General features: G+C 45.0%; 1 protein-coding gene and 1 non-coding gene across 4 annotated transcripts in view; both read right to left on the bottom strand.

Annotated features, from left to right (window-relative positions):
• RERE (arginine-glutamic acid dipeptide repeats) overlaps positions 1–13,035 on the bottom strand; it is a 269,676-nt gene that overhangs the window by 68,358 nt on the left and 188,283 nt on the right. The gene's annotated exons all lie outside the window — the stretch shown is intronic.
• TRNAT-GGU (transfer RNA threonine (anticodon GGU)) lies at positions 6,481–6,552 on the bottom strand. Its single transcript has one exon. It is a non-coding gene; the product is annotated as a tRNA-Thr (tRNA).

Here is a 13,035-nt window from a genome sequence, read left to right as displayed (position 1 = left end):
CCTCAGTATCTGGAGAGGACTGGTTCCAGGAGTCCCCAGGACACCAAAATCCACGGATGCTCAAGTCCCTTATATAAAATGGCAGAGTATTTGCATATAACTTATGCACATTTTAAATCATCTCTAGATTACTTACAATACCTAATATAATGTAAATGCTATGTAAATAGTTGCTGCTGTGCAGCAAATTCAAGTTTGGCTTTCTGGAACTTACTAGAATTTTCTTTCCCTGAATATTTTCCATCTATAGTTGGCTGAATCCACAGATGCAGAATCTGCAGATGGGGAGGGCCGACTAATCCAGGTCTGAGTCTGATAGTCTAATGCAACATTTTACACATCTCTGGGGCATGCCCCAAGCCAGTAACCACAGTCCTACCCAGCATAATGTCTAGGTGGCGTCCTTCCATGAAACCACTTCATTGAAATGGTCGTCTAGGGCTCTTTGGAAACTATGTGGTATTTGGAAGAGGCCAGCACTCAGACCACAGTTCATCTTTTTTGAGCCATGGCCCTTTTGGCAGTCTGGTAAAGCCTAACCTCTTCTAAAAATGGTTTTTAAATGACTAAAATATAATGAGATTACAAAGGAAACCAGTTATATTGAAATCTAGTTATCAAAACATTAAAAAATGCAAACATTTAATAACTTATTTTAACTTATTAAACAAGATCTCGTAGAGGATTTTGACTTCTGTCATTTTTGGGGGGGGGTGCTGTTTTGTTTTGTTTTATAATATGAGCTCAGATTATAAACTCCTGGAGGGCAAGGGCAGTAATTTATTCATCCTTTAATCACCAAAGCCATGTATAATGCCTATGGCTGACCGACTGAATCCTGGAAGATGTTTGTAAGGCTCCCAGGCTGCCCTCTCCACCCAGCCAGCCCAGATCCTACCAGGGCCTGATCTTCTCTGGTTTTTCCCAGCGCCCATAAGTGGGCCTGGCGAACAAGATTTGTGGGTCCATGGTCTGCAAACTAGGGTGGCAGACATGAAAAGACTTTCTTAAGAGTACATGGACTCAAATAGTTTTCAAAGAATTCCTTTCCAAACCTTCAACTTTCACGTATTTTCTTTGCTAAAATTCACCTGCCTGAGAACACACCCCGCAGGGAGGGCGCAGCTGTCCTCCCCCACCTTCCCTTTCGCAATCACCCTCCTCCCTCTACACACACAAGAGGCACTCCTCTCTCCAGTCTGGAATGCTCCTAGGCGGCACTGCCCCTGATGCAGAAACTCCAGGCACCAAACAAAGGGTCAATTCAAGACACTAATGTTCATGTTGACACAGTGACTAACTCTAAGGTCACAATAGGAAGCCTCATGCAAGTCAGGTACTTTCCAATTCTTTCAACAAAATTGAGGGAAGATCAAGTGGAGGTGTCATCTGATAGTTTACTGAAAATCATGCCTGATGATAAATTATATTTTTTGATTATGCAAGGAATTTAATAACCGAGTGACAAAACTATCATTCCTATCTATTTCTGAGCACTTACATCTACAAATAAGTAGAGCTGGAATAAAATTGATGCAAAATAATAAAAAAAAATTTTTTAAAGAAATAAATTGATGCAGAACATGGCCTCATTCTAACAATAAGTAATACTGATCCAAGAACTAATGTGTTTAAAGGAACTATATTCAATACTCTGTAACGGCCTAAAGTGAAAAAGAATATGAGAAGGAATATATATATATATATAAATGAATCACTATGTTGTACATTAGACCTTAACACAACATTGTAAATTGACTATATTTCAATGAAAAAAAGAACTAATGTGCTTTTAAAAATGACTCATCTAATTTCCAATAAACATTAAACAAAAGTAAAATTTTATCAACATTTATACCTTGTTTTGATTAACTTGCACTAATAATTATTATGATAAGATAATCAGAAAGGATTTTTTTTTTTTAACACTTAGAGCTTTACTGCTAAAGGAAGTAACAAGCATGCATGACTGATACACACACTTCTGTTGCAGGGAGTGGAAAAGACTGATCTGACAATAGACTCTCAAGCGCCAAATACTTTACATCAGGAATAAAGTCTACAGGGAACTAGACTGAAAAGTTACTATGTATATAAGTTAAAGCAGGGAGATAAACTGTAAAATATTACTGCTAAAAAGGAACCCATTCATGTATTTTTAAAATAGATAATAGGTCTCTCCTACACTGTTGGTGGGAATGTAAACTGGTGTAGCCACTATGGAAACCAATATGGAGGTTCGTTAAAAAACTAAAATTAACTTACCATATGATCCAGCAATCCCACTCCTGGACATACATCTGGAGAAAATTTTAATTTGAAAATATACACACCCCCCAATGTTCACAGTAGCATCAGTCAAGACATGAAAGCAACCTAAATGTCTAATGACAGAAGACTGGATAAAGAAGAGGCTGTGTGTGTGTGTGTGTGTACGTACACATACATAATACAATGGAATACTACCCAGAAAGAGAAAGAAAAATACCATATGATATTACTTATATGTGTAATATTTTAAAAAGGACACAAATGAACTTATCTACAAAACAGAAACAGACTTACAGACATAGAGAATAAACTTACGGTTACCAGGGAGAAAACAGGGTGAGAAGGGATAAATTGGGAGTTTGAGATCTGCACCTCTTGGGGAGTGATGGAAACGTCAGCTATCTTGATTATGGTGGTGGCTTCATTGGTGTATACATCTATCAAAATTCATCAAATTTTTCATCTGAAATATGTGTAGTTTACCATACAGGAATCATACCACAATAAAGGTGTTAAAAAATAAAATAAAATAAAATAAAATAAAATAAAATAAAATAAAATAAAATAGATAATGGGTATAAATCACAATGGCATTCAAAATGCACTGGATGTGTTTAAAAGAGTGATAGGACACTTTTATTTTCAAATGACAGTATCCATGATGTATTAGAAATTACATCCTTATGATGAAAAAAGTGTATGCCAATTTAAACTCGGGAGGGAGTATGTATCTTTTTAATAAGCAAAACTTTTATAGAGGCTTTATGGGGAAATCTTTTCTTTAACTTTGTACCTAAAAAAAGACAGGAATTCTTGGGGAGGACAACCATGCTTCCACAACTCAGCTAGATTTATGAGACTCTGGTTTTACCTAACAGAGTCAAACTAGGCTTATTAAAAACTTTCTAGACCCCAGAAAGATGGCACCACTGAAGACCCTACACTGTGTAACTGCTGTTCCATTGATGTAAATAAAGGTCATCCTTTCTTAGAATGCCAGCACCGAGTATGGCACTTCTCTGTTTCAGAATAAAGAGCTCACACTCCTCAGCATGCAGTTAAAGTGCGCCGGGACCTCCAGCTATCACTCTGGCCCTAGCGCCCACCCTGCACAAGTGCCTGGATGAGAAGCTGGGTTAAAATGGATTCTGAGGGGGGTGCTGAGCCACAATGGCTGGGTAGAGAGACTCACAGCTCGCCCTCTCCCACAAATACACCAAGAATTATATCTACAGACCCCTTGAATTACACAGAACACCTGCTGAACTCTGACAGGGTGTCTCTCGCTTCTAAATACAGGAGGATTCCTCACAAAATCCAATAAACAATAAGTTCATACTGTATTAACACAGGGAACTACATTCGACATCTTATAGTAACTTATGGTGAAAAAGAATATGAAAACAAATACATGAATGATCCTGTATGACTAAAGCATTGTGCTGTACACCAGAAGTTAACACAACATTGTAAACAGACTATACTTCAATAAAAATATATTAAGAAAAAATAGATTCTGAGTTTCATTTCAGTTCAGGGGTAGACAGTGCTGTGTTAAACAATGTCTGCGAGAAAGGCAAGAAGAAGGAAGGGGGTGGCACCCGTGCCGTGCGCCGGCCACCACTGTCCCCGCCACTGCCCCCGCTGGCCTGCGTTCCCCCCCTCCACATCTCCACCCTGACCCTCTGTCAGGGATCCTGTGCGACATTGCCACGGAGCTGATCTCGCACTGAACTGTCCGGCTTGGACTCCTGAGTGTCTTCACTGCCCACTGGTGTGACTCTGAACAAGCACGCTTGCTAGCTCATGCCTGGGCTCTGTCGTCCTCCGCGTCCTCCCACCCTTCTGTGCGCCCCACCCTGGAATCTCCCACATTCGGCCAGGCACCGGGTTTGGGGCACCACGACCACCACTGCCATTAGAACCTATCTCCTTGAGGTGGGGAGGTCCTGTCTGGGGCCCCTGGAAGAGTCCTTCGCACAAGTAAGTCGGGCATTTAATAAATGTTTCTTCAGTGACAAATCCTATTATCAGTACCTAAGCCTTTCAGGGCGAGAAGGGGCCTCATCATTTAGTTACCACTCTAATTTTTTAGAGAAGACCAATGACTTGCCCAGGGTTCAAAACCTGGTCTGAGACACAGACTCAACCAGAAGCAGGCTTACCAACACTTTTGTTTTTTTCCACCAAACTTTATGTCACAATAGGTGGTCTTCTACAGATAGATGGGGAGTTATCTGAGAACAGCAGAAGTGGAGGTAGGAGGTAGGATAAGAAATACTGATGAGAAACTAGAGTTTCCTGTTTTTGACCAAATCACAAACCAAAAAAATAACAGGACACAGTGGCAGCAAACATTCAGGGAACTCTCGCTCACCAGCAGTGGGTTCTTTCCGCTGGTTAATTTGGGGACAGCGCTGGGACCCGGGGTCAGCGTTCATAGCCTCTCCCAGGCCGCAGAAGACACGGCTGCTCCGGCTACAGGCAGGCAGGGTGGTGGGACCTTCTCAACATCGTCTAGGACAACTGACAGTGGGAACAAAAATTCTCATGGCCTAATAAAGGATGAAAGAAGTGTTCTATATAATAAGGAAATACATCTTTTTTACTCATCAAGCTCCTTCATGTGTTTTTTTTTTCTTTAAGTCCTGCTTGATAAAACTTATCATATTGAAGAAGCATCCATAAAAAGGAAACCATAGTGACACCTGAAAGGAAGCCCAAAGGCTAGACAGAGCCCTCTTTGGGGATCAGGCACAACTTCTCCCCACCCTCTCTCTCCCGACCAGAGAGAATGTAAATCCAAAGCCACTGCAGGATTATCAGAGAAAGTTTGAACAAGAGCCAGACCCTTGTCTTCTAGTCCTAACCACAATCCAAAAAGCCATGAAAAAGGTTTAGACTCTTTCTGGCATTTAAAAACACCCTGTTCTCATGGCCTCCATACTAAGAAATGCGTGTCTATGCAAGACACGAGCAACGGCTTGACGGGAAAGAGCTGCACCGCCTTCCTTCCACAGCAACGTTCCCACCGCTCCCTCCAGCCAAACCCAGTCCTAAGCTCTCAGAAGTTCCTGAGTCCTCAAGGCATTTATGTGGTTCTGTAAGGACCAGTTGATACACAATGAAGACATGATCCCAAAGATCACCGGATGGGGGTCAAGTAACTTGGATTATTAGAGAAGCCTCTGTCGCTCTTGATGAACTGACCTAAACTGCCCGAGGCACCGCCTGCCCAGAGGGGCTATGCAGCGAGCAGCCACCCGCCCTGCTCAGAGCCGAGAGCAGCAGGTTTGTCTTCTCCACAGCGCCCACCTGAACTACCTTACCTGTGTTAACGTGTTTGTCCTTGTTCCCTACCAGAACGCAAGCTCCATGAGAACAGAGCGTCCACTGGCATTTCTCTCTCCAGAGCTTGGACAGTGCCTAGTACACAGCCTAATATTTGCTGAGTGAACAAGGAAACAAAAAAAGCACAATACATTCTGGAGCTGACGTTCCAATCTGCCATCTGAAATTCTAAATATTTTTCAATTCACAAATCTTGCCTTCTCACCACTTGCCTCCATCTTTAATTCAATTTAGTTTGCCACATACTGAGCCCCACTGACAGGAGGGCCCTGGGAGACACACACTGGCCCTCGAGAAGCCCATCATCCTGCAGAGTAGTGAGGGGCCAACTCATTTCTCTGCCCATTGGCCCCAGAATGATCACCACCAGCACCAACTTCCCTCCCACCCTCCCCGTCACCTCACCCCCATCACTGCTTCTGACCAGGCATCTCACCCCAACAACTTCCTGATACCATGTCCCCCAGAGACCTACCATCTTCTCTCTCCCTCTCTCTGCTCTCCAAATGCCCTGATACTCAAAGCCCCCTCCCTCAGCATCCTCACTTTAAGACCCACACAACATCCCTCTCAATCCCTCCAAATACAGTGCCAGGAGTTCAGTTCTGGGTCCACTCTGCAACTCCAAAAGGGACAGCCCTGTCTGACCACATCATCTACCACCTCCAGCTGCTTTTCCTCACCATAACATCAACCAACCAAGGCAAGCCAGCCTCCCCCTTAATCAGTGACCTACATCTGGCTAAAAGTCCCTTTCTCAGCCCCATCTTCTGACAGCACACTCAGGAATGTGAAAAATCTTGCCCACAGCCCTTCTAATATTCTGTTTGCAACTGCAATTCTTTTTTCCCTCCTTAAAAGAGGCACTGGGGATTGAACCCAGGACCTCGTGCATACCAAGCACGTGCTCTACCACCAAGCTATATTCCCCACCCCCTTTTAAATGGAGGTACTGGGAATTGAACCCAGAACCTTGTGCATGCTAAGCACACGCTCTACCACTGAGCTATACCCTTCCCCTGCAACCACAATTCTTGGTGCCCCCGTTTTTTCCAAACTAGCCATCCACTTAACTTTTTTGGGGGGTGGGGTGTTGGGAGGGGAGGTAATTAGGTTCATTTATTTATTTTTAGAGGAGATACTGGGGACTGAACCCAGGACCTCGTGCATGCTAAATACGCACTCTACCCCTTGAGCTATGTACCCTGGCCCCTAGCCATCCACTTATGACTGGACATCTGTAAAACAATCTAAGAGCTAAAACTAGAAATTTTCTTTTATTTACTACTGCACAGCCACTATGAATCCCACAAAATCTCTTCTTCTTGACTGTGGCCTCCAGCTCCTCAACTCCTCTATCGTCTCTGTCCTGGTTCCCCAAGCCCCGTAGGCAGCCTGGGACTCACCCTCGGTTACGTCAGCAACGCAGTCAACACTACTAGACATGCCTCAGCATCCTGACCTTGGACCAACTTCTGACCCCAACCTTGCAATTAAGTTATGTCAAGCACAGACCCAGTCCTATCATGTCCACATTAAAAAATACTAACTACCCCTCATTCCCTATTAAGTTAAGCATAATGTTTAACAAATTGAACAACACAGAACCCCAGTCTTTCTCCTGCCTTTTGAGCTATTCCTTTTCTGACTTCATACCAAGTGGCTTCATCACTCTGTCCGTCCTTCTGCCCCTTGACATGAAAATCCCCCAAGAGCCTCTTCTCCCTCGGCACTGTGTTCCCTGGCAGCCTCATCAGATCCTGGCTCTGCCAATTACCAGTTCGGATATCCTCAGCACGCTAATTAACCTCTTCAAGCCCAGTTTCCTCAACTGTGAACTTTCTCTGCAAACCAGAAAGCTTTCCTATCTTCAGACCCTCATTTCTGTCCACAATACCCACCTGCATCTTGCACAGTTACTTCAAATTCAACATAAACTCTCTCCTTCCCTAAAGCAAATGCTTCTGGTTTCACAACTTGATTACAGTACCATCCGCCTCCTCCCTTCTCCCAAAACACAGAATCTGAAGGGCATCTCTCCGCTGCTTCTTGCTTCCCACCTCCACTCAGCTAGGCTTCTCTAGAGAGGCCATGCAGTGTAGTAAGTTGGGAGCTGGGCTCTGAAACCCGGAGGCCAGGTTGAAAAGCAGGCTCTGCCAATCTGTCTGTGACTTCAGGAAAGTACTCCGACCTGTGTATGACGCGGCTTCTTCGTTTGTAGAATGCCAATAAATGAGTCAATTCACGTCAAGTGCCCAGAACAGCACCTGGCACATAGTAAAAGTCTTCCTGTATTTCCATACGGCCTCTCAATGTCAGTCCCTCCTCTTGCTTCTCACCACCTCTACCTCAGTTCTTCTCAACCTAGAGTGTACAGAGAACCCCAAAGTCCTGGCTATAGCCCAGGTGAATTAAATCAGTCTCCGGGGTGGGACCCAAGACTCCACTGTCTGTGTCTATGTGTGTTAAAGTTCCCTGTGTGATTCCAGTGTGTGCCAAGGTTGAGAACTACTGCTATAAACACAGAGCCCTCGACATCTCTAACTAGGACCACAGTCCTTACCCAGACCCACAGTTCTCAGAGCCAGGAACATGGACACCTGGGTGCCACCCCAGAGTCTGATCCAGCTGGGTGCAGTGCAGCCTGGGCGTGGGGCATTTTCAAGTTCTCCAGGTGATTCTAATGTGTAGCCAGGTTTCAGAGCCAGGACTCTTTCCTCTACACACTTCAATTCATCATCCCATTACTGCCAGACTCATCGTCAATGACGGTCCCAGCCCCATCACTCCCCACATCCAAACATACATAATTATTCCTTATTTCCTATTCAATTAAACATAAACTTCTCTTCCCATAAAGACTGGGTAGCTTTAAATCAGGTATCCTATACCCACAGCTTCCTTCAAACTGGGCAACCGGCTCCTAACCACCCACCCACGATCTTTTATGCCTTTGTTCTTCCATGAACCTCTGTCAGCTGTGCCCGGTGCAACCCTACCCACCCTTCAGGGTTCCTCTGAAATAACACTTCCCCCTCAGAGTCCTTCCCGACCCCCTGTCGGAGAGCAGAAAAAGCAGCCAGGTCACCCCTCCAGCCCCTCTAGACCAGAGCACACTGCCGGGGGAAGAAGAGGCACTCAAAAAGGGCTTTCCATGTGCGGCTGCTACTTCCTCGCTAGGCTGCCTGCAGCGGCAACATCCAACTCAAGTGCTCATTTTCACCCACTGCCAAAATCAGTCAAGGATGCCACACTGCCAGGCAATTATCAAGGTTAGTGGTGACTCCTGCAGAGATCTTAGCAGTTAAAGAACAGATGACGTTCATTTGTCTAAAGTCAGCAAGAAGTTCCCTTCCTTTTGGATAAAGAAATCAGCATTGTTTTTAAACCCTGTTTCTAAAAAACTAAGCTAAATACAAAACACATCACTTGAATAACAGAAGAACAAACAAACAACAGTGGGAACCCAAGATTCAGCTTGAGGAAGAACAATGACAGTGAACAGCGGACGCTGGAGGGGTTTCACCAGCACCCAGCAGAGCCCTGCACAGAGCAGCTAGGGACATGCAGTGAATTAAATTCAACACAAGGTGAAGAAGCAGCCCTTCCTCTCGCTTATTCCCTGCATCGTATTATCTAAGGAGAATCTAAAGTTGGTCATCTAGAGACTGACAATGATGTTTGGTTCTGCGCTCCGAGAACCCACCACCCTCTGGTGAAGACATCCGTCTGAAGGAGGGGGCCTCTCCTACATATGCACATCCTCGTAATGATGGAATTCTTGGCTGCCTAAAGATATTTCAAGCCAGTGGAGGATAATATGGTGTGATGCTTACTGACTGACTCCTCTAAATGTGTGAGTAACTGAATGATCCATCTGAAAGTCTGCCTAAAAGCAAGATAATCTAATTGAATCCTTGGAATGTTTGACATGAGTTTTAAAGAAAGGAGGCAGGTGAGGGGCAGAAGGAGGGAGGGAGGGAGGAAAAATGTGAGCCGATTAGAAAGTCAGAGTGTTCTAAGGAGGAAAACAACCAACCAAGGTCAGGCTGCTCTGAGGTCAAAAACTTGGGAAGCTGACAAAGAAGTTGGGCAATCCCAAAGGATGATCTGAAAATAAATTTCTAAGTTTTGTTATTGCTAAAAGATTGGAGAATGTCATTTCCACAGACTGAACTGAGAGGGAAGATACCAAACATTCGGAGTCTATCCCACTCTTTAAGCTGCTTCAAGAGTTTCAAACAGCTTTGATCAACGGCATCAAGAGTCCCAAGTGGTGCTCGGCTGGGAGCAGAGGCACCAAGAGCCCAGCGCCTTCTACAAGCGAAGCTTCTCTGTTTTGAGATTAACGTTAGATGGGTTTTGGTCCGAGTCAACTGGTTCCCCAAATTTATGCTTCATAAGACCTTGTTAAATTCATTTTCTAAAACTTTCCTTTCAAATGGATAACCAAGCTTGCTTACATCATCTGCCTAAAACTTAGAGGCCCTACATAAAGAAAATGATTAATTTAGGCTGACCATGCCTATTTGGAAAGCAGCTTATTAGCAAATGTGTGACACCCCGACAGATTCAGCAACAGAGGTTCCCAGAGAAGATGCAGGGCTGCAAGGAGGAGGAGAGGAGCTGAAGTAACATAAAGCAGAGCCGCTGAAGACGGTGGTCCTTCCCTCCCACCCGGCAGGGCCTGCGATTCTCGTTAAAGTGCATCTCTACAGTTCTAGGTTCTAAAAACAGTAATAAAACATTATTGCTGATGTAAAAGATGAGAAAAATAAAATAAATAAATACATTTATAGTCAAAACCTACAAATCAGCTGCAAGGAGAAACCAAGAACTCTTAATACTAAAAGGACACGTGAGTGTACAGGTGTCCATGTTTTCAGACTTCTTTTTTTGCTTTGTTTTGTTTTCATATTTTTTTGTTATCTTTACAAGATATTGAATATAGTTCCCTGTGCTATACAGAAGTTTGTTTTTTATCTATTTTATATAAAGTAGTTAGTATTTGCACATCTGGAACTCCCACTTTATCCCTTCCCACCCCTTTTCCCCCAGATGTCTTAAACAGAGGTGATTCCATTCACTTTAGGCAAAATACCTGCTAACTTTTCACTTGGGAAGGAAAAGGGTGGGGGTGGGCAGCAGGCCGAGACTGGCATCAGGTCCAAATTCCTCGTCAAACACACCTGCCAGCCATCACAAGGTTCGTCCTTTCCCTCTTCCTTCTTTTATTTCTCAGACAAGAAAGCTAAGACCCAAGGGGGGACCCAACTTCCTTGAGGTCTTAAAGGTGCTGTCGGTCTGAGGATTGTCAGGCCCTCTGGCCCTCAGGTCTGCGTTCTCTCTCAAACCTCCAGGCCTCCTCTTGATGGTGGCCCCTCCGCGCCTCCCCCCCAACAACGAGCTTGACCCCATCTCCTTTCCCTCCCCAGAGCTCCAGTGGCCTGTGTTTCCACTGTGCACTCTATGTTCTCCTGAGACAGTAAGGAAGGGGGTAGGGCACAGCCATTCAAGGAATGACACAGCAGTTAGCACCAAGATGGCAGAGATTCAACTCCCAATAGACCTTGAGCTTCATTACACGCTCACTGTAATACCCTAGACCGGTGACTGGCACTCCCACAGGCGCCAGGACAGTTCCGAGGCCGACCTTAAAAGGTCAGAAAGTGGGCGGTGGAGGAATTCCTGGGAATCCCTGTCCCTTTCCCAAAGTAGTTGGGATAATCCTCCCACTTGTTAGCATATGAAGTTACCGAGCCCCTAAAATCTAACCACCCCTATACCTCGAGGCCTCTCTGCCCTCTGAGTGAGAGGGACCGCATTCAGTCTATGGAGTGTGTACCTACTTTTACCTTAAACTAAACACCCACCCCACGCCTGGTGGCCTCTTGCTCCCTCGCCTTCCAAGTCAGCCTGCAGTCTATGGAGTATGTATCTTTCTAAATAAATCTACTTTTACTCAACTGTGGCTAGCTCTTGAATTTTTTTCCCGCACGAAGTCAAGGATCCACACTTGGTGGGGCGTGTCCCAGAGACTCAACTGAGACCTGAGACGTGGCCCTCCTCTCGCCCCACATTTTCCTGTGTCACTTGGACGGCACAGCCATGCAGGACACGGGGCACAGCAGCAAAGCAGCAGTGACTCAGCGTGTCCAGGGCCGCCTCCCCTTTTCAGAGCAGAGATCTTCCTGCTGTTCTCGGGGGTCATAATTTCTGATCATTTAATAAAATAATCAAGACTGACAGAGTATATACTTTAATAAAAACAGCGCTAGACATATATCTGAAGTCAGTGTTGTTGACTTTTTAGCCCTTGGGCAACATGATGTGATTTTAGTCATTCTGCTCAATTCTCTTACTTTCTGTTTCTTTCACTTACAACTTTCCTGGCCTCCTCCTTATTAGTTCTTTGGTATTTTTATGTGATAGTTTTTTGGTTTCCTACTGCTGGGATTAACTACATGGGATCCAGCCCTTTGCAAGGGAAGAAAACATTCCAAAAGTGACCGGACAGTGGGAGCACACTGGAGGTTTAGAGGAAACTTGAGAGGAAAATGTATTATCCACATCTCACAGTCATAAAAAAAAGACTGCCCAAGATAACCAGGCACCCTTAAGAAAGAGATGAGCAAACTGGTCATTCTGCTTTGGGAAGAGGGACGGGTTGGTGGGAAGGTAGGCTAGTCGGAGTGACCAGCTTCACACTGGGCTCTCTACTGACCCTTCCTCGTGCTCTCCCCCCATCACTCACTCTCTCGCAGCAGAACAGCTCACACACAGATCAGTAAGTATTAAGTGACACTGGCAAAGAATGGGCTTTTTAAAACTGGAGTCTAGAAAATAAAACCAGACAACTGGAGGGGGTTGGTTGCTCCTTCCAAGGGAAGCTACTGAGAAGAAGAGAAGAGGGGAGTGACCAGTTAATCCTGCTGGAGCCATAATGGGCACTTGCCCTGAGCAGGTCGAAGGAGAGGCCCTCCTTGATTGCATCAGTGTACGGGCTCAGCCAAACTGGCTAATTCCACTGAAGTGATCCGAAGAGCTGAGGGGAAACCGCCTCCATGAGGTTTCTCTTCCAATCAACCCAGGCAAACGCAAACAACGCTCTCTGACAATCAGCTGTGCTCCGGTCCCTGGGCTTCATTCCGGGGATATGAGACTAGCACTTAGCCGACACGCTGTACGTCACTCAGCCGTCTTGTTTTCATCTGTCTCCCCCACTAGACCGTCAGCTCCACGAGGACAGGGGTTTCTGTCTGTTTCGTTCACTGCTGTACCACCAGCACATAACATGGTGCCAGGCGGACTGCCGGTGCTCTACAGACATTTATGATATAAATGAAGAGTTTCAACCCGTAATCTAAAATCCGAGTAAGTATCCTGGTAAACACTGTGATGGAGCCATCCTAT

Source organism: Camelus dromedarius, chromosome 14 (genome assembly GCF_036321535.1).
Source record: "Camelus dromedarius isolate mCamDro1 chromosome 14, mCamDro1.pat, whole genome shotgun sequence".
Classification (NCBI taxonomy): domain Eukaryota; kingdom Metazoa; phylum Chordata; class Mammalia; order Artiodactyla; family Camelidae; genus Camelus; species Camelus dromedarius.
The sequence above is the reverse complement of the archived record's forward strand: the minus strand, read 5'-3'. Positions and strand labels throughout refer to the sequence as shown.